The 23,473-nt window shown below is 37.9% G+C and overlaps 1 protein-coding gene across 3 annotated transcripts in view; it reads left to right on the top strand.

Moving 5' to 3' along the window:
* LOC114240815 (EGFR adapter protein) overlaps nucleotides 1–23,473 on the top strand; it is a 316,447-nt gene that overhangs the window by 215,264 nt on the left and 77,710 nt on the right. Inside the window, exon 1 of one of the 3 annotated variants that reach the window (XM_089729672.1) lies at nucleotides 22,117–22,259. The exons of the other annotated variants lie outside the window; for them this stretch is intronic. The gene's annotated coding sequence lies outside the window, so the exon portion shown is untranslated. Of the gene's footprint in view, nucleotides 1–22,116; nucleotides 22,260–23,473 lie in introns of those variants that run through there. 3 annotated transcript variants of the gene reach the window in all.

Below are 23,473 nucleotides of genomic sequence, written 5' to 3'. Positions count from 1 at the left end.
CTTGGGTCCGTAAGGACGTGATTATGCATGCGTGTGTGCGTCAAATACATGGTATGTAGTGTGTGTAATGTTTTCTTTATTGATTTAATGTATCTTTTATGCATTATTTAATAAAAATATTAGCATTGTGCACTTCTTCTCTATATTCTCTATAAGTGTGGAAAATTTCATACTCCTCCGTCCGCGCAATTTTTGTAAAAAGGGATACAAAGTTTTTGCTTCACGTATTAATATATAGATGTCAAAACTCGCGAGAAAATCCACACAAATTTAATTGATATTTACAGTTCAGAGATATAAAATAAAAACGGTCTTGGAATTTAATGTCAATTTACATTTACGGGTTAGTAAGCTATTTAAGGTATCGGCTTGTATTTGCAGATGCTGTGCTTAGCAATTGACTTCATATATCAAGGTTGGTGGAGATATACAGGCTGTGTTGTCTTTAGGCTCTTAAATCACTTATACAATAATCCTTACTAATAATAATAATAATTAACAAATAAATAGAAGGGTTTTCAATAAAAATAACAAATCAGAAATTTAATTCTTAAATAGATCTAGTTTCTTTAGCTGAGATACTCAAATTAGATACCCCGATCACTGTTGAACCCTGCTGAATATTTGGTAAGACTTAAAACCCCTGATGTTTCTAAAGATATATAAAATTGAGATAAACCATTTATTATACGTTACATTTAGTATCTATGATCACAAAAACGTATGCATGTCGTATTATGACAGTAAAAAAGGGCAGCCCAAGTCCACGAGCGGTCGTATCTGTTCTGAATAACAATTGACCGAGGAGAAAAATTTCAAGGGTTCAACATGTGTCCATTAAAAGAACATTCCTATTTCTTATGTTTCATGTTTAACAAACATCTGACGCTCTATAAGATTATGGATGGTTTATCCGAATAGTATAGTACTAGGCTGCACTAAAAGTATCGGGAATGGAATATTTCCACTGTTCCTGTCATATTAAAATCTTTTTAATTGAAAACTCCTTGGTTTTAAAAATCGAATACCATTTATTTATTTAAAAAAAGATTCTCGGTCTTGTCACGAGGTTTTGTCAAACTTGTTTAGTCGTTGAGAAAATGGAATTGACTCGAGAAAATTCAAGACCGATGATTTATTATGACTTTCGAAGTGGTTTAACACAAAAACAGTGTATTGACCGGATGATTTCTGCATTTGGTGATGAAGCCCCATCCAAAACCACAATTTATCGCTGGTTTGCTGAGTTTCAACGTGGACGTGTCAAGCTCAGTGATGATCCCCGTCAAGGTCGTCCAAAAACTGCAGTCACCCAAGAAAACGTTGATGCTGTGCGTAAGCTGATTGAGGAAGATCGACACGTGACATACCGCGAAATTCAGGCAACTTTAGACATTGGCATGAGTCAAATACAAATAATCTTGCATGAACAATTAGGTGTAAAATAGTTGTTTTCCCGATGGATACCGCATTCGCTCTGTGAAGAGCAAAAAGCGGCTCGCGTTACTTGGTGCGTCAGAACTCTCGAAAGATTTCACGCAGGATCCTCAAATACTGTCTACAACATTGTATCAGGTGACGAATCCTGGATATACGCGTACGAACCCGAAACAAAAAACCAGTCACGAGTTTGGGTGTTCGAAAATGAGTTAAAGCCAACAAAAATTGTTCGTTCACGGAGTGTTGCAAAAAAAATGGTGGCCACGTTTGTCTCCAAAACTGGCCATGTTACGACTATTCCTCTTGAGGGACAAAGAACGGTTCATGCAGAATGGTATGCTAGCATTTGTTTGCCACAGGTCGTTTCTGAATTCCGTAAAGAGAACTGCAACCGCCGCATCATCCTCCATCACGACAATGCGAGTTCTCACACCGCGCACAGAACACCACATCAAGACGGTACGCGACCGTGTCGCCTTCATTCTAGGACGTCTCTACCCGATGATATGTAGGAGAAGTAAAATGTCCCTTAGAAATAAGGTGACACTCTACAAAACTTGCATACGCCCTTCATGACCTATGCAAGTGTAGTGTTCGCTCACGCGGCCCGCATACACTTAAAATCATTTCAAATCATTCAATCCCGTTTTTGCAGGATAGCCGTCGGAGCCCCGTGGTTCGTCAGAAACGTCGACCTCCATGACGACCTGGACTTAGAGTCCATCAGTAAGTATCTTCAGTCGGCGTCCATGCGCCACTTCGATAAAGCGGCACGACACGAGAACCCTCTCATCGTGGCCGCCGGTAACTACATTCCCGATCCTGCGGACAGAATGGAAAGCAGTCGACGTCGCCCAAAACACGTCATCTCGGATCCTCCCGATCCACTAACGGTGCTTTTAGGTACTTCAAGCACCGGTCACCGTTCTCGTTGAACCCGTCGCTTGCGACGAAGGGCTCGACGAGTAAATTAACTCTCAGACACAGCCCACTGAGTTTTTCGCCGGATCTTCTCAGTGGGTCGCGTTTCCGATCCGGTGGTAGATTCTGCGAAGCACGGCTCTTGCTAGGGTTCGTGTTAGCAACGTCACCAGGTTTGAGCCCCGTGAGCTCACCTACTAAAGTTAGGGTTACGCTGACATAGCCGCTAGGGCTATCAGCTTAGGTAGGAAAACAAAAGCACAGAACAAAAGAGTTTTTAGAGCAAGAAAACATAGAATTATTAGACCATCCGCCGTACAGCCCCGACCTAAGCCCTAGTGATTTCTATACTTTCCCTAAAATAAAGAATAAATTGCGTGGACAGAGATTTTCATCACCTGAAGAAGCTGTGGACGTCTACAAAACGGCCATTTCGGAGACCCCAACTTCCGCATGGAATGGTTGCTTCAATGATTGGTTCCATCGTATGGAAGAATGTGTCAAATTCCGCGGAGAATACTTCGAAAAGCAATAAATACATTTTTAAATAGTAATGTTGTGTCACTTCGTTAATTCCCGAAATTTTCAATGCCGCCCTTGTAGTAAAATTGCTTAGTGCATCGCACGTAATGTAAGACAAAGTAATGACAATTGACAGAGCGGGGTCAACTGAGTCGGGGTAACGTCGGCCGCATATACTTTTGTGTTGCATTGCGCGTTCATACAGCAACATACTAATCACATTTATATATATGTATATATATCTCTTTCTAGTTGAGTCCCGCGATGTTACCCTCAGTTACTGTACCGCGGGTGAAGTCGCGGAGCGAAGGTAGTCTAAAAAAGTAGCCTAATTTACTCCTTATATCATCAGCTACCTATCAGTGACAGTCTCGTCAAAATCAGTCCAGCCGTTCCAGAGATTAGCCGGAACAAACAAACAGACAGACTAAATTAAAAAAAATGTAATTTTGGTATATGTACACATACTTACGCATTCAGTAAAAAGTGGTTATTTTATTATTACAAGCAGACACTCCAATTATACCTATTTGTATAGATTAGACAAGTGAATGATTTAGTGTTTTTCTAGGGGTGGAAAATCAATCCCAAACATTTTCACTTTTGTTTTGACTTGACAACTCTAAATGTCTTTGAAAGTTTTTTTTTTTTTGTCAGGAGGAAATCGCCTGACTTCCGCCCTCCACTGGGGATGGAGGGCGGGGCATGTCGGAGTTGAACCGACTAAAACCTCCTGTCGCTCAACAACCAGCATCCAAACCTCGCATGAGACAGAACTCATGAAAAAGCAAAGGGGGGAAGGTGAAGCGTTTAGTGCGGAGCACATCTCTCCCATCACCCTCCCCCTCGGGACGCCGGACTGGCGGTCGTCGGCGCCACGACCATCAGTCCTCTCGGTCGGCAGGCTATCCGAAGCCCGCCTAGATGGCGCCGGTTAGAATGGTCTACCCTTGGAATACCCCGCTGGGTCAGAACCAGCGTGGGTTGAGGATAGCCGGCCTTCCATCACCCGGATGCTCTTGCATAAAACGCGTGCAGAGCAGCTTGCACATCGTCTTCTTAGGTCCCCTTCGCTGGTCCCCAGGCCGACATGTGAGGGAGACCCGAAACACTTAGAGGGCCAGGGCTTAGGTGAGATCCGCCTCCCTGGCCCCCGCTCGACGGCGGCGGGCTTGCGCGTCTCTCACGCGCCCCGCCGCCTCCTTCTGCGAGATGGTGCACTCGCAGAAGTCGAGCATCGTCTTCCACGACTCGTCGTCACCGAGCATCGATGCCACAACACCCGGCAACGACAAGTCGTTTCCTATTTTTGCGACAAGGACACGGCGCCACCCCTCCCATGCGGGGCAGGCGACGAGCGTGTTCTCCGCCGTGTCCAAGTCGCAACCACAATGGTGGCACTCTGCGGTCGGCTCGGCTCCGATCCGGTGCAGGAACTCACCGAAGCAACCATGCCCAGTGAGCACCTGCGTGAGCCGGAAAGTGAGGCGTCCTCTGTCACGATTCACCCAATTCACAAGAACCGGGATAATCGCCTCGACGGTCCTACGACCAGCCGAAGGATCGGCCAGCCGTCTGGACCAGGACTCCAGCACGGACCGCCGAGATTGGGCCCTCCGCGCTCTGACCACACTGGGGCTGGGACGTGCCACGCCCCGGACACGAAGGTCAGCCCGCCACTGATAGTCAGCAGCGAGCGCCTCCGCCTCCAGGACCCAAGGCGGCGTCCAGCATACGCCGCCTCGAAAGAGATGGTGCGATAACCACGGATGACCCTGACCGCGATGGTGCGAAATGTCTTTGATAGTTAGAAACAAAAAAAAATTTAAACGAAGTTAAACGAAGTTAGTACTGAACTATTTTCTTTTCCTATACATCTATAGTATATAGATATTTTTTGTTTGAGGTCAGGGAAACGCTTTGTTCCTGTTTCAGCGTTCGGTTTCCTGTGCCTTCCTATCACACCATCTTTACTAAAATTCAATCGCTAACATTCATTCAAATTCAAAATTCTAATTCAAAATATATTTTTTTTAATGCTTAGATGGGTGGACGAGCTCACAGCCCACCTGGTGTTAAGTGGTTACTGGAACCCATGGACATCTACAATATAAATGCGCCACCCACCTTGATATATAAGTTCTAAGATCTCAGTATAGTTACAACGGCTGCCCCACCCTTCAAACCGAAACGCATTACTGCTTCACGGCAGAAGTAGGCAGGGCGGTGGTACCTTCCCGCGCGGACTCACAAGAGGTACTACCACCAGCTTCAACTTAGATGTCAGCATAACACAGTTGTTGAATGTCAAAATATAAATAAAAATGTTAACTCTACCACCGGTTCCAAAAATAGTCACAGTCCTGAGAAGAAACGGCGAAACAAACTCAGCAACTTTTTTTTTTTTTTCTCAAATATTTTTTTTTAAAGAAGAAATTATACGAAAAAACAAGTCAAAAAATACAGTTAAAAAAGTAATATTAATGAAGAATGAAAAATGAAAATGAAAAGGCCAGGAGCGAACGCCTCATTCCCACGTAGTGCCATCTAGTAAATAATCCTTAACTATAATATGCCTTGTTGCACAAACGTTCCTTGACAGTTTTCTTAAATCTATGAACAGGTAGTAATTGAACGTTTAGTGGGAGCTTGTTGAAAAGTTGTACACCCAGCCCCCTAAAAGCGTTGCTTATTTTCTCAATTCGAGCCGCCGGCAACGCAAGCCTATGTTTGTTCCTAGTGTTCACATTATGCAAATCACAGACTCTGGGGAATTCTTCAATGTTTTTACGCACGAACAATAAATTTTCAAAAATGTATTGGGACGCTAATTTTGTAAGTAATTAAAAAATATTGGTAACTAAGTCCTCACTATTTTTATTGTAACATCAGACTATATGGGCGTATATCATCTGACAATTCCATTAAAAGACATCATCAAACTTATTTGGTAATAAAACTGATGTCACAAGTAATTATCTGAGCGATTTCGTCAACAGCACGACGAGGGAAAAGCTCGTAAAAACCTAATTCAACTTTCATGACGTCGGACGCCGTAAAACATCCTACAAATTTGTTATTTATATTTTGAATGCAGTCTCTCTCTCTGCGCATTATGAGTAAATGGAGTCACTCGAGCTTATTGTGCAACGGACAACATTTTAGTTGGGCAAACACGATGTCCAATATACCGGTATATGTTTGCACGATGCGATGATCAATATTCACTTTAAGTATTTTTGTAAAGAATTAATGCAATGTTTTAGTAAATATCTCTCGTTTTTTGGCGTATTCCGAGTCCACAATGGTAGCAGATGTATTCCTCTAAATACTGAAAAGCAAAGATCAGTAATGTTACTTAATGGAGAGCTAAACTTTAAGGGGGTGTACGCGTTTTGAGGTCTATAGGCTCCTGTAACTATTTAAATACAGGTACAATAGCGAGTATGTTTATCGTCGACTGCATTAAAAAAAGAAAAAGCATGTTCAGAAGACACTGTTTAAAGCAAATAATATCTTATCTTTATTATTAAAAAGTATACTTTATGAAAAGCATAAACACAGTATCAGACAATAGACGTTGCAATCAATACTTAGCGATATAACTTGAGTACAATAGGCCTGCAACTGATTGTGAGTCGCGACGCGCCTATTTACCGGAGTGGTCTAGCGTCTAGCGGCCTATCGGTTTGAATGGAAATATTTTCAATCTTTTAGAATAGAAATGCTACTTTTATTTTATTTTAACTAAAGATTACAAATTGAAATTTTCTATTGCCAGAGATGGGCAAATAATTATTTTTTTTCCTACCTAAGCTGATAGCCTTGAGAGGCTATTTCAGCGTAACCTTAACTAGTAGGTGAGCTCACGGGACTCAAACCTGATGACGTCGCTAACACGAACCCTAGCAAGAGCCGTGCTTCGTAGAATCTACCACCGGATCGGAAACGCGACCCACTGAGAAGATCCGGCGAAAAACTCAGTGGGCTGTGTCTGAAGGTTAATGTACTCGTCGAGCCCTTCGTCACAAGCGACGGGTTCGACGAGGACGGTGACCGGTGCTTTTGATACCTGGTAATGACGTATTTTGGGCGACGTCGACTGTTTACCATTTGGTCTACAGGATCGAGTATGATAATGATTAATGAAAGCAATGTAAGTACATGCAAAGCTATTTTTATGTTATTTTTTAATTCCTTTAAGTGATGACCGGAGTCTATAGACGTTGCCCAAAAACATGTGGTTTCTGTCACCAATCGAGGAAAAAGATCTAAATCTTAGTACATATAACGTTGTAACTATACTGAGATCTCAGAACTTATATCTCAAGGTGGGTGGCGCATTTACGTTGTAGATGTCCATGGGCTCCAGTAACCACTTAACACCAGGAGGGCTGTGAGCTCGTCTACCCATCTAAGCAATAAAAAAAATAAAAAAAAATTATTACAACGGTTATCCCAATACTTCAAACCGAAATTCTTTTCTGCATCTTGATACTAGTACGGGCTTTTTGTACGCCCTACCAACAGTAAGAATTACATTATTGTGATTATTTTCTCCAAAACCTTTGGAATAACCACGGCAAATGGCAATTTCCTTTGTAGGGTTAACTTGCGAATTTTAATCTACACATTATTATTATATCGAGGTGTGAAATGCTATTCGGTTTAAACGACATTTTTCCAACTCTACACGAGAGTCGTGTAAAATTTGGAAAAAAATATCGTAACAAAGAAACTTCTTCAGCTATTCGAATGGAGTAAGCTCGATTGAAGTTCAATTAACAACATCGGACTGTTGATGCTAATACTAAATAAAACGCACCTTTTATTACAAAGATATATCGAGCATTAAGCGAAGTGTCACTTAAATCAAATAATACCATTTATATATGTCGGAATAGTTTAGTTTAATCTGTGTATTTATTATGTCATAGTCAGTTGGTTGTCAAGAAAACGTGTCAGAGGTAAGACGTTCCGTTGTTAAGACGAGAAATAAAATTAACTAGAGGTCCCGCAGTAGTCGAAATTCGACTATAATTAATTGGAATTGTAAGTTTGTACACTATTATGATTGTATTTTATACTTCTATAATCACAAATAAAATATTAACAAAGACAAACAATATTTAATCTCAATTTGACAACAGACGTCAAGAACAAAAGTTTGACAATAAATAGTATGCATGCGTGTGTGCGTCAAATACATGGTATGTAGTGTGTGTAATGTTTTCTTTATTGGTTTAAAGTATCTTTTATGCATTATTTTAAAATAATATTAGCATTGTGCACTTCTTCTCTATATTCTCTATACCTAAGTGTGGAAAATTCCATACTCCTCCGTCCGCGCAATTTTCGTAAAAAGGGGTACAAAGTTTTTGCTTCACGTATTAATATATAGATTGTAAAACACTTGAGGAAGTATTGCTTTATTCTACTACACCATCCCACATAGAATTTAAGCTAACAATTAAAACAAAGTTGATTTCGTATCACTTTATACGTGACTCTGTCACCGCAAACGAACCACTCCTATTAGCGAGTTTGTAAATTTATTAAGCGCCGTTATGTAAATGGCTGAATTGAATAAACATCTACAACATAAATGCCGCCACCCACCTTAAGACATGAGTTCTAAGGTCTCATTTTGAAGAGTGCAACGGCTGCCCCGCCTTTCAAACCAGGACGCATTGCTGCTTCACGGCAGTAATAGGCAGGGTGGTGGTTGATACCTACGTGTGCGGACTCAGAAGACGTCCTACCACCAGTAATAAATGTTTCAGTGTAAGCTTCAGTATAGGTATATTTTTGTGCCGGTTAACTTAAAGGAAGTTAGTGGTAGATATTACTATTGATTCCTGATAGTTTTGCCTAGTTTCATGGCTGCTTTCTTATCACCCTTTGCACAATTTTTCCATGTGTCTCTATCTTCGGCAGTTTTTTTGCTTCAGGTATAGATATGATGGTAAGTGGTGCCATCAATTTTGAAAAGCGGGTACGTGATGACCACGCCGTCTATTGCTATCGACATCAGCTACTACCATGTATGTGGTAATTCAGGTAGTCGTGAAATTGTAACTCAAATAATTGTAAATAGACATGCTTTAACAAAAACCGACTTCAAATAGAAAAAATAGATATTCCAAAACAAATTAATATACACTAAAAACTATAATCATCGAAATCGGTTGGCGTGATATTGAGTTATTGAGTTATTCATCTATTTGTAGCGCACGTACTTAATGCAAATTTATGATTTTGTCATGGATACAATTATTAGAACTGGTTAAAACTGGTCAAACTGGTTGGAACTGGTCAAAAGTTATGAGGTAACAAACATAAAAAAAACATACGGTCGAATTGAGAACCTCCTTTTTGAAGTCGGTTAAGTACTAAAAATGATTTCGTCGTCTCCTTGTACCGCACTAGCTGTCACGAATATTAAAGTAACCACTTTACACCAAGTGGACCGCATGTTTGCCTGCCACTGGTGGTAATGAAGAATAGAATATTTTAAGCCGTGGTACTTACTTTTTATCGTCTATTTAATACTCTGATGGCTTATATCAGGACTATTTTAATCGCGTGATACAGTATAAGAGCTCACGGCCCGTCTGTTTGTTGAGTAGATAAACTTACATTATCCAGTGATTCTCTTTTAGTCGATTTTACGACACCCACGGGATGTGATCCAGTACTATTTAAGGCGACACCGCATAGCCAGCGTCTCAATTTGCCAATCCAGAAAAGGTATGGAAGCGTGAAGAACTTTAATCATAAACTTTTCTTGTCAACCTAAGAAAATATAAAAAGACATAATTAAATTACTTTTCCTGCTCCCGTGTAATATCAAGGCTTTCTGTCTACGGGCGAACTTGCGGAGTTTCTTGGAAATTTTCATTCGGATCGCTTAAATATATAACTACGATTTTTTTATCCATTACCTACTAAAATGATTTTTAATATCAGACAATGCGTTTTTCTTTGAAGATTTTCATAAATTAAAAAGCAGACTACGGTCGAGGAAAATTTGCTAGCCCTAATCTAGCTTTGATGAATTTAATCACCATTATTTTGTATTGTTAAGAAAATACAAATTAAGTAATATGAAAATCTTAATTTTGCATATTAAATTTAAATCCGTTCCGAAGCCAAACCAAGAATTTGTACTATAAGCTCAAAGTAATTAGAAAAATTTAGATATTAACATACCTTTACTAGCCTGACCTACATTTATTTATGGATATACCTATAAGCATTCGACCTATTTATCATCAACTTTAATACGTATAAATTTAAAGTGATTTTTTTATATAAATGTTTTCTATCATCAAAATAATTAGCCATGGTATCTATGCATCTCTGCCAGCGTAGTGATAATCTTTCAATGCCCTTCCTGAAGAAGTTAGCTGTACGGATGCCAAGAAACTCTTCAAAGGCATTTTATACTGCCTCACGGGTTTTGAATTTTTTCCCTGCCAAGAAGTTTTCCTATCTTTGGATAAAGTAGAGGTCTCACAGCCAGGGGTCTGGTGAGTATGATGGATAACGCAAAACTTCAAACCCTAGCTCTTGTAGCTTAGATACCGTCGTTTGAATCGTATAAGGCCGAGCGTTGTCGTATCGAGGAGCCGAGAGGACGAGCCATTAACCAAGGCTAGCCGGTAATACGCGAGATTCTCCGTCATTGTGTCCAGTTCCATACAGTAGGCATCCACAGTAATGCTGTTACTATTTAGTTACAGGCTGTGGTGAAATATACTGGCACTCAACCAGCAAGCAGTGACCGTGACTTCTTTAGGGATAAGTTTTTGTTTGGGGTATTGCCTAAGTGGTAACTACCATAATGATTGCTTACGATTATGAAAATGTATCAATTTTTATGGTAAATACCAATGCAGTTCAAAATCCCTTATGTATGTGTTAAGTGCCAGTTTTATCAAGTTCCTCAGATTAAGGGCCTTTGAGCCTACGCATAGTTGGAAGAGCCCCTTAGGCTACCAACGATTAGGAAAAAAATGTTCACTCCATAGACGTCACTTATGTTATCGTCTGATTGTATAGCATTACTATCGCGACAGAATTCGTCTTCCTTAATTACTCGTATCGTGTTCGTATTGATGAAATATATACTAATGTAGTGAAAACAAAACACTAATTAGTAAACAAATGACTTTATTGAAAATAATTTATGGTATTACATAACTTACGTATCAAATGGCTTGTATTGTAAAACAGCAACTTCACAGGTAAACACAACCTGTTATTATTTTAATTTTTAATGCGGTTTGCTATTATGTCGTTTTTTTTTTAACTTTTTATTTATTTATTTTTTATTGCCTTTGTAGACGAGCATTCGGCCCACCTGATGGTGAGTGGTTACCGTCGCCCATGGACTTCAGCAATGCCAGGGGCGGAGCCAAGGCGCTGTCTACCTAACTATAAGTAGATACTATTTATTCTGCCGAACTACTCCTATTTAGCTGACTATAAAGTCAATGATTATCTAGAAGATTGCACAAAGTGGGAATGAGTTGCTCGCTCCAGGCATTTCAATATTGTAGTAATTGTTACGTTATAATACTCAGTGTAAAATTTTCATATTTAAAAAAAAATCTAATATTAAAAAATAAATAAATAATAATTTTATATGTAAAAAAAAAGAAATGCCCGCTGAGTTTCTTGCCAATTCTTCTCAGGAGGGAGGCTAGTTCTTGTGAATTGGCGGTAGTTCTTTTGACGTTCAACAAGTATGTACTTTCATTTATGTTGAATAAAATTTTTTTGATTTGATTTGATTTGATTTGATTTCTAATCTTTAGCACTGCTGTTTGGGCAGTTAATAAATTCCACAACAATATTCGAGCTCACAACTTATTGGACACAACTTAACAAAAGGTGTATGTTTATTCACATTCATTTAAAAAAACACGTTCATTACTCAAAATTTCCATTTAGTTGTAAAGTGACAAATCTCGCAACGAAAAATGAACTGTCCTGATAAGATTGTCCTGCTCTTCAGGCGAAACGACCGAAAGGATAGTTATGAAGCAACCATTCGGTTCGATTCGGAATGTTTTTACATTTGGATCATTGGAACTTTGGTGTTTTATTGCCTTATCGATTCACGCTACCCCTCCGTCTTCGTTTTACGATTTCATGATGGAAACGTTGGGTTTGTTCCGAAGACTTATTTTCTTGTTGAACTTGAAGTTTTTTTTTCTTTTATCTCAAAGGGTTTATTTTGTATTCATTGGCACGTGCTCATTCCATTTTATGAGTTCGTTTCATACAATTTTAATTGGTGGAAACTGTTGTTTGAATTCAATTTGATATCCAAAAACATTTGTACTGGGTAACTGATTGATTACTGGTGGTAGGACCTCTTGTGAGTCCGCGCGGGTAGGTACCACCACCCTGCCTATTTCAGCCGTGAAACAGTAATGCATTTCGGTTTGAAGGGTGGGGCAGCCGTTGTAACTATACTTGAGACCTTAGAACTTATATCTTCTTTTTTTTTTTTTATTGCCTTTGTAGGCAGACGAGCATACGGCCCACCTGATGGTAAGTGGTCACCGTCGCTCATGGACGTCAGCAATGCCAGGGGCAGAGCCAAGCCGCTGCCTACCATAAAGAACTCTCCGCAAGCCTGGTTTGGTTTGAAGAAGGACATGTCATAGCGCTCGGAAAAGTTGACTGGTGAATTTACGTTGTAAATGTCTATGGGCTCCAGTAACCACTCAACATCAGATGGGCTGTGAGCTCGCCCAACCATCTAAGCAATAAAAAAAATATCTATTGACATACACTTGTTCGCTATCAATATGTATCGTACAAATTGTTTCGACTATTATCAAATGTATCAATGTCATAAGCTCAACTGGTGTGATGACCTTCGAAGGGTGGCCGGCAAGAAATGAATGGGTAGAGCCGAAGATTGGGCTCATTTGTGCGAATTGGGAGTGGACGATATTGGGTAGATAATGATGATAATGAATCCCAACCAGATAGATTACAGGAGAGTGATGACAAAGAAGAGTCTTTTTATGCTTTTCCGCACATATTGAAATTCGTTGAAGCTCGTTCGTTGAAAAGTAAAAAAAAAACAAGTAATACTAGACACATCCAAGACGTGACAGGGTGAAGTGGGGCTTGCGATTTGGTAGCGCACCTCGCCAGCTCCTCAAACATGAACGGTACTGGATCGGATATTCTTATGTTTTGTGGAAAAAAACCTGGGGCTGTTTTTATTAAAAAAAAATTTTGTACTTAGTAGCTTAAATACAAAAGAGTCTCTACCCTAGCGGTAGGCAGCGGTTTGGCTCTGCCCTTAGCTTTGCTGATGTCCATGGGCGACGCTAACCACTCACTATCCGGTAGGCGGAATACTCGTCTGCCTACAAGGGCAATAAAAAATAAATAAATAAAATCTCATGTAGCGCCGTGTGCAATAATTAACCTAGCGTCCTTTAGTAAGCGCGCAGTCAAAATGGAACAGGTACAAATGTTAACATGTCTACATAAATGTTATGTCAATGTTAAAAAACAGAAATTTTGTCATACATTGACGTATGGGCTAAAGTTGTTTCTACTAAAATACCAAAAAACTATTTAACGGCTTTACGATTTACACTTAATTTATCATAGAGACTTTTCCGCTGGTCTAATTGACTTTGATCGTCACTCTGTTGTATCATGTTCTCTGTTGGTAAATATGGATTCATAATATATATATATATATATATTTTTATTTTTATTGCTTAGATGGGTGGACGAGCTCACAGCCCACCTGGTGTTAAGTGGTTACTGGAGCCCATAGACATCTACAACGTAAATGCGCCACCCACCATGAGATATAAGTTCTAAGGTCTCAGTATAGTTACAACGGCTACCCCACCCTTCGAACCGAAATGCATTACTGCTTCACGGCGGAAATAGGCGGAGTGGTGGTACCCGTGCGGACTCCCAAGAGGTCCTTCCACCAGTGATTACGCAAATTATAATTTTGCGGGTTTGATTTTTATTACACGATGTTATTCCTTCACCGTGGAAGTCAATCGTGAACATTTCTTGAGTACGTATTTCATTAGAAAAATTGGTACCCGCCTGCGGGATTCGAACACCGGTGCATCGCTACACACGAATGCACCGGACGTCTTATCCTTTAGGCCACGACGACGAAATTATTGCTCTACCGGCTGTTTTAAATTCCCCTACACTTGTACCTAGGTTTCTTGCACTGAAGTAGGAAACATATGGAAATGAAACGTCAACCAAAAATTCGTGCCACTGTGACGTCATCTGGCCACAAAATATGGCGGTTTTAGTGCTGCCCAGAAGATTTTAATGTTAGTAGGTTTTATCGATAAACGTTCTTGGCTCATTTTATTTTAAATATTGTTGAGTATAAATGTATTTGTAGAATTTATACTTTAATAGGAAGTAAGTATATTGTTATGTGCAAAGATGATGTGATTTAGATATTATGTGAAATCTAAGACGAGTTCGTGCTTCAAATTTGCCAAGTAAACGATATGACGATTTTTAAAATTTGCTACACTGATTTTATAAAGTTGTCGTTTGTCGCAAAACATAAAGATATGGCGTAGTACAGTGCCATCTACCCATTTCTAGCATGCTAAATGTTATCGTATTTTGAGTACGTGTTTTTCTTAGACTATTACAATCTATTTTAATTGTTTTGCTTACCTAAAGTCCGTAACACACTACCACAGCGCACCCCAAGGAAGGTGCGCCGCACCATTTGAATCACTTTCACTTGAGAGTGATTCAAATTTTAAACTTATCAAGGGACCGCGTGAAAAAAAAAACCTACAGAACATTTATTCATTATTAAAAACGTCATTCCTTGTGACTTCCTCTCTAAAATCACTTAATTATTAAATATTTAACGAATTTACAATAGTGTTTTACTCACTGCGAATAAAACTATTTTATTTAAATAGTTCCGAAGAGATTTTGTCGGTAGCCTTTTTCTCGAAATATCTAAACAGAATATCTAAATATGTTTTGATGACATATTTTAAAGAGGTATTTATGATTAGTGTAATGATCAATAGATTCCGACACAAAAATCGGACACCATTTTTCGGATGAGGGCTCCATAATGAATTTAAATAAATATAGATAATAGTTTTGGGGCATCGACTTTCTTGAGATCCTATAAAATACGTGTTAATTATTATTTTTGTATGTTCTAAGCATGATAAATTATGAAATTCTATATAAGCAATCATATTAAATCGATATCAAAGTCAATAATTAATGTACAACCCAAAACAGACGGCCGAACTGACGTGACAATGACATTTGGTGCGCTCAACATGGCGGATTTTCGGCCTCATTAGACGGAGACCGAGATATTTACGTATATTCATGTTTCATTTTATGTACGCACTGAAATACTGTTATTTTGTTTTCCTGGGAGTTAAAGTGCTGAGTAGGAACGAGATAGATATATGTTTAAGTGTGTGCCTTCAAAATGGGTGCTATTTATATAAGCAATTGTACGTATAGAACAATATGTCGTGTCCCTACTATATAGGTCTATGGTTTCTTGTGAGTATATACTGTGACGGGTAGCCATCATATAACACAAGATATTTGACAGATGCCTGAATCTCGCTTACGACATTTTCAAGTTTGCAAACAAGTCCCGACCAACAACATTCGAACCGTCGGTCTACCCAGCAATATCACCCGCTCGATGAATGATCTTCCCTCCGTCGTTAAGCCTCCCACAATAGCATGTGCAAGATGACCTCAATGATTCTCTAAATTAAAACAATAAATGGGAAGTCCTCGTTATTTCTCGGCTCTAGGTCTTAGAGCGCTTCTTCGCGTTGGAGCCCGGTACTCGAACGCCGCCCGTGCCCACGACAACACGAAGACGATGTACTGCGAATACTTTCTACCTCCTCGACATACTGCCGTGATAATCAACCGACTTTTGAGATCCGGTTTTTCGCTAAATATTTTATTTCACTTAGTGAAGAAACTTAAAATCCTTTTACTTTAGAGCAACAGCTTTATTCGGTTCTAGCGACCCTCCCTCGCTTCGCTTCGGAAGCATTAAATTTTATTATTGATAGGCGAAGCCCGCCCTGTTGCGCGCGGTACGACAATAACTGCGGGGGACGCCGCGGGGCGAAGCTAGTCTAAAAAAAGTAGTCTAAGTTACTCCTTATATCATCAGTTACCTATTAGTGAAAGTCTCATCAAAATTGGTACATACACCAAAATAGCATTTTTTACAATTTTTATCTGTCTCTCTGTCTGTCTGTCGGTCTGTCTGTCTGTCTGTCTGTTTGTTCCGGCTAATCTCTGGAACGGCTGGACCGATTTTGACGGGACTTTTACTGATAGGTACCTGATGATATAAGGAGTAACTTAGGCTTTTTTTAGACTAGCTTCGCCCCGCGGCGTCATCCGCCGTACGACGGGACATAACATCGCGGGACTCAGCTATCAATAATAAAATTTAATGTTTCCGAAGCGAAGCGAGGGCTGGTCGCTAGTATATTCATATGCATGTAGTAAAAAATTGTTATTTCAATACTACAACCAGACACTAATTTTATTTATGTGTATAGATAAATGGGCTGACAAGTTAACAGAGTACTCGATGTTAAATGGTAACCAGGACCGATTATCATCAGAAGAACGTTGTAGAAGAACGTTGTAGAAGAACGTTGTAGAGGATACGGTATAAATTAATAAATATAACTGTATAAATATTTATGTAAATTAAATACAATTACTAGACAGTTCCAAGGTGAACATGACCTTTTCTTGTAGATATTCTCAGCTGGCTGGTTTTAAACTATTTTTCGGCTTTTTTTGGCTTTAAAGCAGTAGCTTTGCTGTGTCCCTGGCAATACTGACGCTTATGAGCGACTGTGACCATTCATCATAGGGTATGACGTATGAACAACGAGTTATCAGTCTACCAGACTTTAATCGATTATTGGACTTCATAATACAACACGATTTCCGTCACCCACCTTGAGATATGAGATCGTCTTCAACCTTAGGGCCTAACTGCTTCGCAGCAAAAACCCTGGTTGCTGCCATTAAATGCTGCCGGTATCATAACTAATGGCGTTTAAGAGTGCCAAGATCAGGTAAATCCATCAGGACGTGTCTAGGGTGATGAAGGTTTTGCGTGAGCTGGGTTAGGGCTGTAGTTACAATGGTAAGCAGTGATCTAGCCGCATTTCTATGTTTTTTTCTTTTTCTTATATGGGTGGACGAGCTCACAGCCCACTTGGTGTTAAGTGATTACTGGAGCCCATTAACATCTACGACGTAAATGCGCCACTCACCTTGAGATATAAGTTCTAAGGTCTCAAGTATAGTTTCAACGGCTGCCCCACCCTTCAAACCGAAACGCATTACTACTTCACGGCAGTAGTAGGTAGAGTGGTGATACCTAAGCGCGCAAACTCACAAGAAGTCCTACCACCAGTAAATGAAGAAGCCTTCTGATGCCGTCTTCATATATCGTATTATCACCTCTGGGTCAGAGATCTAGATCGTCGTGAATACTCTGATTCCTCATCTACTCCAGTACTTTGACGGCAGTGAAGTTTAAGTAAACAACTGGCTGCAGCACCTAATGCTTAGTCTCACAACAAAAAATGTGTGCTGTCGTGGGACACCGGATAGGAACGAAGTTCCTTATTATAAAAATATTAATTTTAAGTTCTGTTCGAGGTATAAAGAAAATAAAACTGGACGTTTCGCAGCAACCCACGGTCATTCGGTAACGTGCGAACTTATTGTGGTACACTTCATTCACGGTTGTTTTGTATTTGTATTGCGCAAACGAACGCTCTGAGATCGTGGTCAATGAATAATAAAAAAAAATGTTATTTTTTGTTCGTTATTACAAAGTTAAGTCGTACAGTGTGTGCATTACTGATTTGTACGTTATTACAAAATTAAATCGTACACTGTGTGCATTACTAATAAAAATCTTACGTTACGGACGCTTTTTCCCGGTTAGGGTACCCCTCCGCACGTCCCATAAGGAACTTCGTTCCAAAAGCTTTCAATCTTTTCAAGTGCCTCTAAGCCACACCTCAACGCCTTCACGATGCATTGTATGAATTAAACTTTCAATTTTAACAAGTTTTTCAGTCTGTGAAACAAATCTGTTAGCGGGCCACGCCGACCGTATGTAACGTTTGCTAGTAACAAAGACATATTTACACTCACCCCGCTGAGTCGAAGCTTGTCGCTCGTTCGCTAAATTACGCTTTCAGGGACTAACCGGCGATTGTCGAGCTTTACTTTAACTTAGCTCGGGACACGTACTGTTTTAACGACTGTTTATCTTTGCATTATGAAAATGCGAAAGTGGGTTCAGAAACTTTGTAATTTATATACAAAATTAAATACGACCTTAGGTCCCGGATAGAGGTTTTCTGCTGTCATAGGCTATGACCTAAAATTTTAGTTCAATGAGTCCAGACTATACCTTGCGCCAGTTTGGCCACGTCAAAAGAGGTACGGCCTCAGGTCCGAAAAAAAAAGATCATGACAGAGGAACTCATATTATTAAAATTAATTGATACGTTACTGGTCTTAGTGTCCTATAATGCTAGATTTGCGTGATCCGTATTGGTTGTTATCACCTTTTATTACGCAAAATGGTTTTTATGTGATTTTGAAGTGGAATGTCTCTATCTGTATATTAATACGTGAAGCAAAAACTTTGTATCCCTTTTTACGAAAATTGTGCGGACGGAGGAGTATGAAATTTTCCACACTTATATAGAATATAGTGAAGAAGTGCATATGGGCGCAAACGCCACTGTTGGCAATAATTAACATAATAATATATAGTTTAGTTTATTCTATGTTAATATTTATTTATTATTAGCAACAAAACTGTTATTCTACTATATTTAATAATTAGCAGACACTGTTTTGATGTGAAAATGTTCAGAATATGTTTAATGTTTATATTATTGTTTAAAAACACAAATGACTGTATAAATGATTAAATATGAATAAAGCATAAATATTAATAATAATTTATATTATAATTAACAGTACTAATAATTTAATTAAGTATTGTAATTGTTATGCAATGATGTTGTTGGCGCCATCTATTATTAGGCTGGATAATAACAATGTTAGTTAATATTACTTAAAAGTAATTCATGTAAAATAAATTAAATGTGAGTCATGTAAAATCACTAAAATATGTATTTTGAATATTAAGCTATGTTTTGTGAATTGTTTCGCAGTAATTACATTTGTTTGTATAAAAGAAGTTGTAGTTGCTATAACCAACACAAAATGGCTAATTGTGTAAAAACCACTGAATAACTCAGGCGTGGCTTTTTGTTGTAAACAAGTAATGTTAAAGTTTTATAGAATTGTATTGTATTTTCATTGTAAAAGAACTTATGTGTGTAAATCCTGGCTTAACGCTGACATGCACTATGCTAATATTTTTTTAAAATAATGCATAAAAGGTACATTAAATCAATAAAGAAAACATTACACACACTACCATGTATTTGACACACACACTCATGCATACTATTTGTTTATTGTCAAACTTTGCAGTCTGTCAGTTATAGTCAGTAAAATGGAGAATAGGTTAAATATTGTTTGCCCTTTATTAATATTTGTCTAAAGTGTAGTCTTGATGAAATATGTTATTAAAGAAATATAATAGTTCTTGACAATAGAATCATAATAGTGTACAAACTTATAATTTCCATTAGTTATAGTCGAATTTCGACTACCAGGGGACCTCTAGTCTTTCTTAATTGTTTCTTTCCTGATATCAAAGTATGCATATTATTTTCATTTTATATCTCTGCTTATGTTCGTCCACGATTAAATTATTTAGAATAAATGATATAATTTATACATGGATCCAGACGAAAAAGGTGCTTAAGTGCTTACAATCCATAAGAGTTACTAGATATCAAGCTTCAAACCTTGGGCTACCAAGTCTGCTTCCTTTACTGCTAAGTGGACCGAGGCTACCCCCTAATTAAATGGTGATGCTTATAAGGTCCCTTCCAGAGACGTCAATTTTCGCAGAACTGCACGTTCATTGTATTAGGTTGTCTTGTGTTATGTTGTGTTGTCTTCTATTATGTTGTGTTGTGTTTTGCTATGTTGTGTTGTTTTGTTGTGTTGTGTTGTAAGCTATATAACATTTTTCATTGATTATTCAATTTAATACTATAGTTGTGTACTATATTCCGCACTTTAATCAGTGACCTGAAATCTTTCGCGTTATTCAAAGGACTCCGAACTGTGGAGAGGTTATGCTTCTTTTAAAAAAAAGGGGGAAGAACATGTTATAAAGTCCGTGTTCTTACCGAAGGTAAAGACAGATAACTTTTGAACGTCCAAGTATTACACTGTTCAAAACTTTTTCAATAAAAAAGTATGGTTTTGTCATTCTAGAACTCCAGAAATTTTTAGTAATATTGAACCTATTCATCAGAAGAACGTGGTAGAAATGAGAATACCGTATAAATTAATAAATATTACTTTATAAATATTTATGTAAATTAAATTTAATTACTAGACAGTTCCTAGGTGAACATGACCTTTTCTTGTAGAAATTTTCAGCTGTCTGGTTTTCAACTGTTTTTCGATTTTTAACCAATTTTTTTTTGTTTTAAATTATTTAAGCGGTTTGTTAAATATCTACGATGGAGTAAAATGTATTTTAATATTAATTCCGAAGAATATGCCATTTAATTACTGAATCATAGTACGAAAATGGTGGAGGTGCTAATTTGAATCATAATTTATTAATTTTCACTAGGTAAAGGGCTTATAAAAAAAAAACTTATCATTCTAACGTCTTAAATAGATTATATTTGACACATTCATAAAACATAATGCAACTAAACAAGGCTAAATATTTCTCTATTAAATTGTTGTTTATTTTTTTTTCAAATCCAAAATAAGTTTCACGTACGAAAATATGAAATCCGCTTTTAAATGATGAATGGACGAAGGAGGCCGCTGTTTTTGCCAGCTTCGACAAAACCATGATAAATGCGACATCGCTTTTGTCTTATCTAAACTTTTGTGTTCGTGGTATATATCTGGCTGGCTTTTATTTTGCTCTCCAATTTGTCGGTTTTTGGGTATTCGTGTTTTTTTTAATTTATTATTATTATAAGATTTACGCGAATAATTCCACTAAGTTTGTTACATTCTAATCTCTCGATAAGCTTTTGACATTTTACAATTAGACGTCAGTAGTGACGTCATAAATCCTTTTAAAGTTATATCTGACCTTAGAACTCGAAAAACAATGAAAATGATATAATTAAATACACCTTTGATATTTTGAGCGAAATATTATATCGGAGGTTTGAGATCCACAATAATTACACAGTACAGCATGTTATTATTATTATTTGACTTGGGCGAATAATATTTTTTATTAGTTGTGCTTCGCGGCTTGACTCGCGTACAGTCGCAGCATAAAGTCCTCGAATAAAACATAAAAATATACGAATCGAGATAGTCAATATTTAAATAAATATATGTAAGCTTTGTGTTGACGTTGACGTTGACAGAAACATTAATATTTGGATATGTATCAGATCAGCATTCAACCATAAGAGGGAGCCACAAGTGGGACAAAGAAAGAAACATGTTTTTTCTCGATCGGAATAAAAATATATAATTAAAATTCATTACAACTCTTTGTGAATTAGCTGTATTATAAAAGTAAAAAGGACGATTCAAATTTGAATACAAGAATAGTAAAGCATGAACGTTTAATTGTCGATTCACTGTTTTAGATGGAACACATAGTGTTTTGCTTTAAGAAGAAATATAATAGATAATCTTCTATATATTTTTCTTCTTCAAAAAACGAAATCTGCCTCAAGAAATAGACTATTTAATGCAGAATAATTTTCTAATTAAACTGTCTGTAGTTTTTGTATTATCATGTTAATACATACAAACTTCCGAACTTATATATTATCATAATTGTATATACTTAATCTTACCGTTTTATGAATATTCCAATTTGTGAATTCCTATGGTATTTTATACCTAAACGTAACGTAAAAGTAGGCAAGTGAAATTCAAATTAATTAAACGAAGGAAGTAACGGGTAAGTCGGAATTTATTTGACTGTTATAAATCAGAAATGTTTATGTGGAGAGCACACGCACCGTCCCGCCCTAGGCGGCTGTCAGGGCGGGCGGATGGCCAGTCGTGCCTCACGATCCGACGGGGACACACGCGTCCACGTCTCGACACGCGGCTCGGTAACTTAACACGTACATATTTCGATGAGTTGATTGTTTTTTGATAAAGAATCCGAAAAAGGAATTTAAACGTTACCGGTAAGATTATTTGTTTTAAATCCATAGTACCTGGATGACCGTTTTTTTGTTGTTGGATAAATTGTGTTTTTTAGAAACTATATTTAAATACGAATCACATATTGAAAAAATTATGAAATATGAATAATGTTTTTCGATCTTAACGACAGAATAATAAAAAAAAATAAACTGGTTATTTAAAGAAAAAATCAAAATTATCGATAAAGTTGATTATTGAAAACACGAATAAAACAACATGTTCTGAAAATAAATCGTAGCCAGATCGATTTATCGCCTCCCCAAACCAGCTGTATACTAAATTTTATGAAAATTGTTGAAGCCGTTTCCGAGAATCAGATTATATATATATCTATATACAAGAATTCCTCGTTTAAATATATAAGCTTCTTAAAGATTAATTTCAATTTATGTAATAATTTTTTTATACTAATACTATTTTCAAAGTATTCATTATTAGGCTATATAAGGTATCCTGAGTACGATATATTCCATTATTTATTATTAACTAATCAAAGGAAAGCAATGTAAACTTCACAAAGTAATAAAAGGGAGTATCGGATGACAGCCTGCTTTAATCACGCTACGAGGAACAATATATGAAGTTGGTTTTGTATTTATAGGTACACAACTAACTTACTAAGATCTTTCGATAATAAAATGAAGAATTACAGAGAGAATATCACTTTTTTTTTATTGCTTAGATGGGTGGACGATCTCAGCCCACCTGGTGTAAAGTGGTTACTGGAGCCCATAGACATCAACAACGTAAATGCGCCACCCACCTTGAGATATAAGTTCTAAGATCTCAGTATAGTTACAACGGCTGCGCCATCCTTCAAACCGAAACGCATTACTGCTTCACGGCAGAAATAGGCAGGGCGGTGGTACCCACCCTCGCAAACCTACAGGAGGTCCTACCACCAGTAAATTGCAGCATCCGGGTAATTTTTTAGAAGTTACGAGTATATACGAACCCAATGTTAATGTACTGTAAAAACGGAGTTCTAAGAACTTATATCTCAAGGCAGGTGGTGGCATTTACGTTGTAGATGTCCATGGGCTTCGGTAATCCCTTAACACCAGCTGGGCCGCGAGCTCGTCCACCCAAACAAGCAATAAAAATAGATAAATAAAAGTATACTGCTTACGTATGATGGGTGCGTAAGTTCCCCTAAGTCCTCAATTACTGGTAGTAGGGTGTGTTGATAAACTGC

The sequence above is a fragment of the Bombyx mandarina genome, chromosome 09 (assembly GCF_030267445.1).
Source record: "Bombyx mandarina strain Sakado chromosome 09, ASM3026744v2".
Lineage (NCBI taxonomy): Eukaryota > Metazoa > Arthropoda > Insecta > Lepidoptera > Bombycidae > Bombyx > Bombyx mandarina.
Note: the sequence above shows the minus strand (reverse complement) of the source record. Positions and strands in the feature narration are given on the sequence as shown.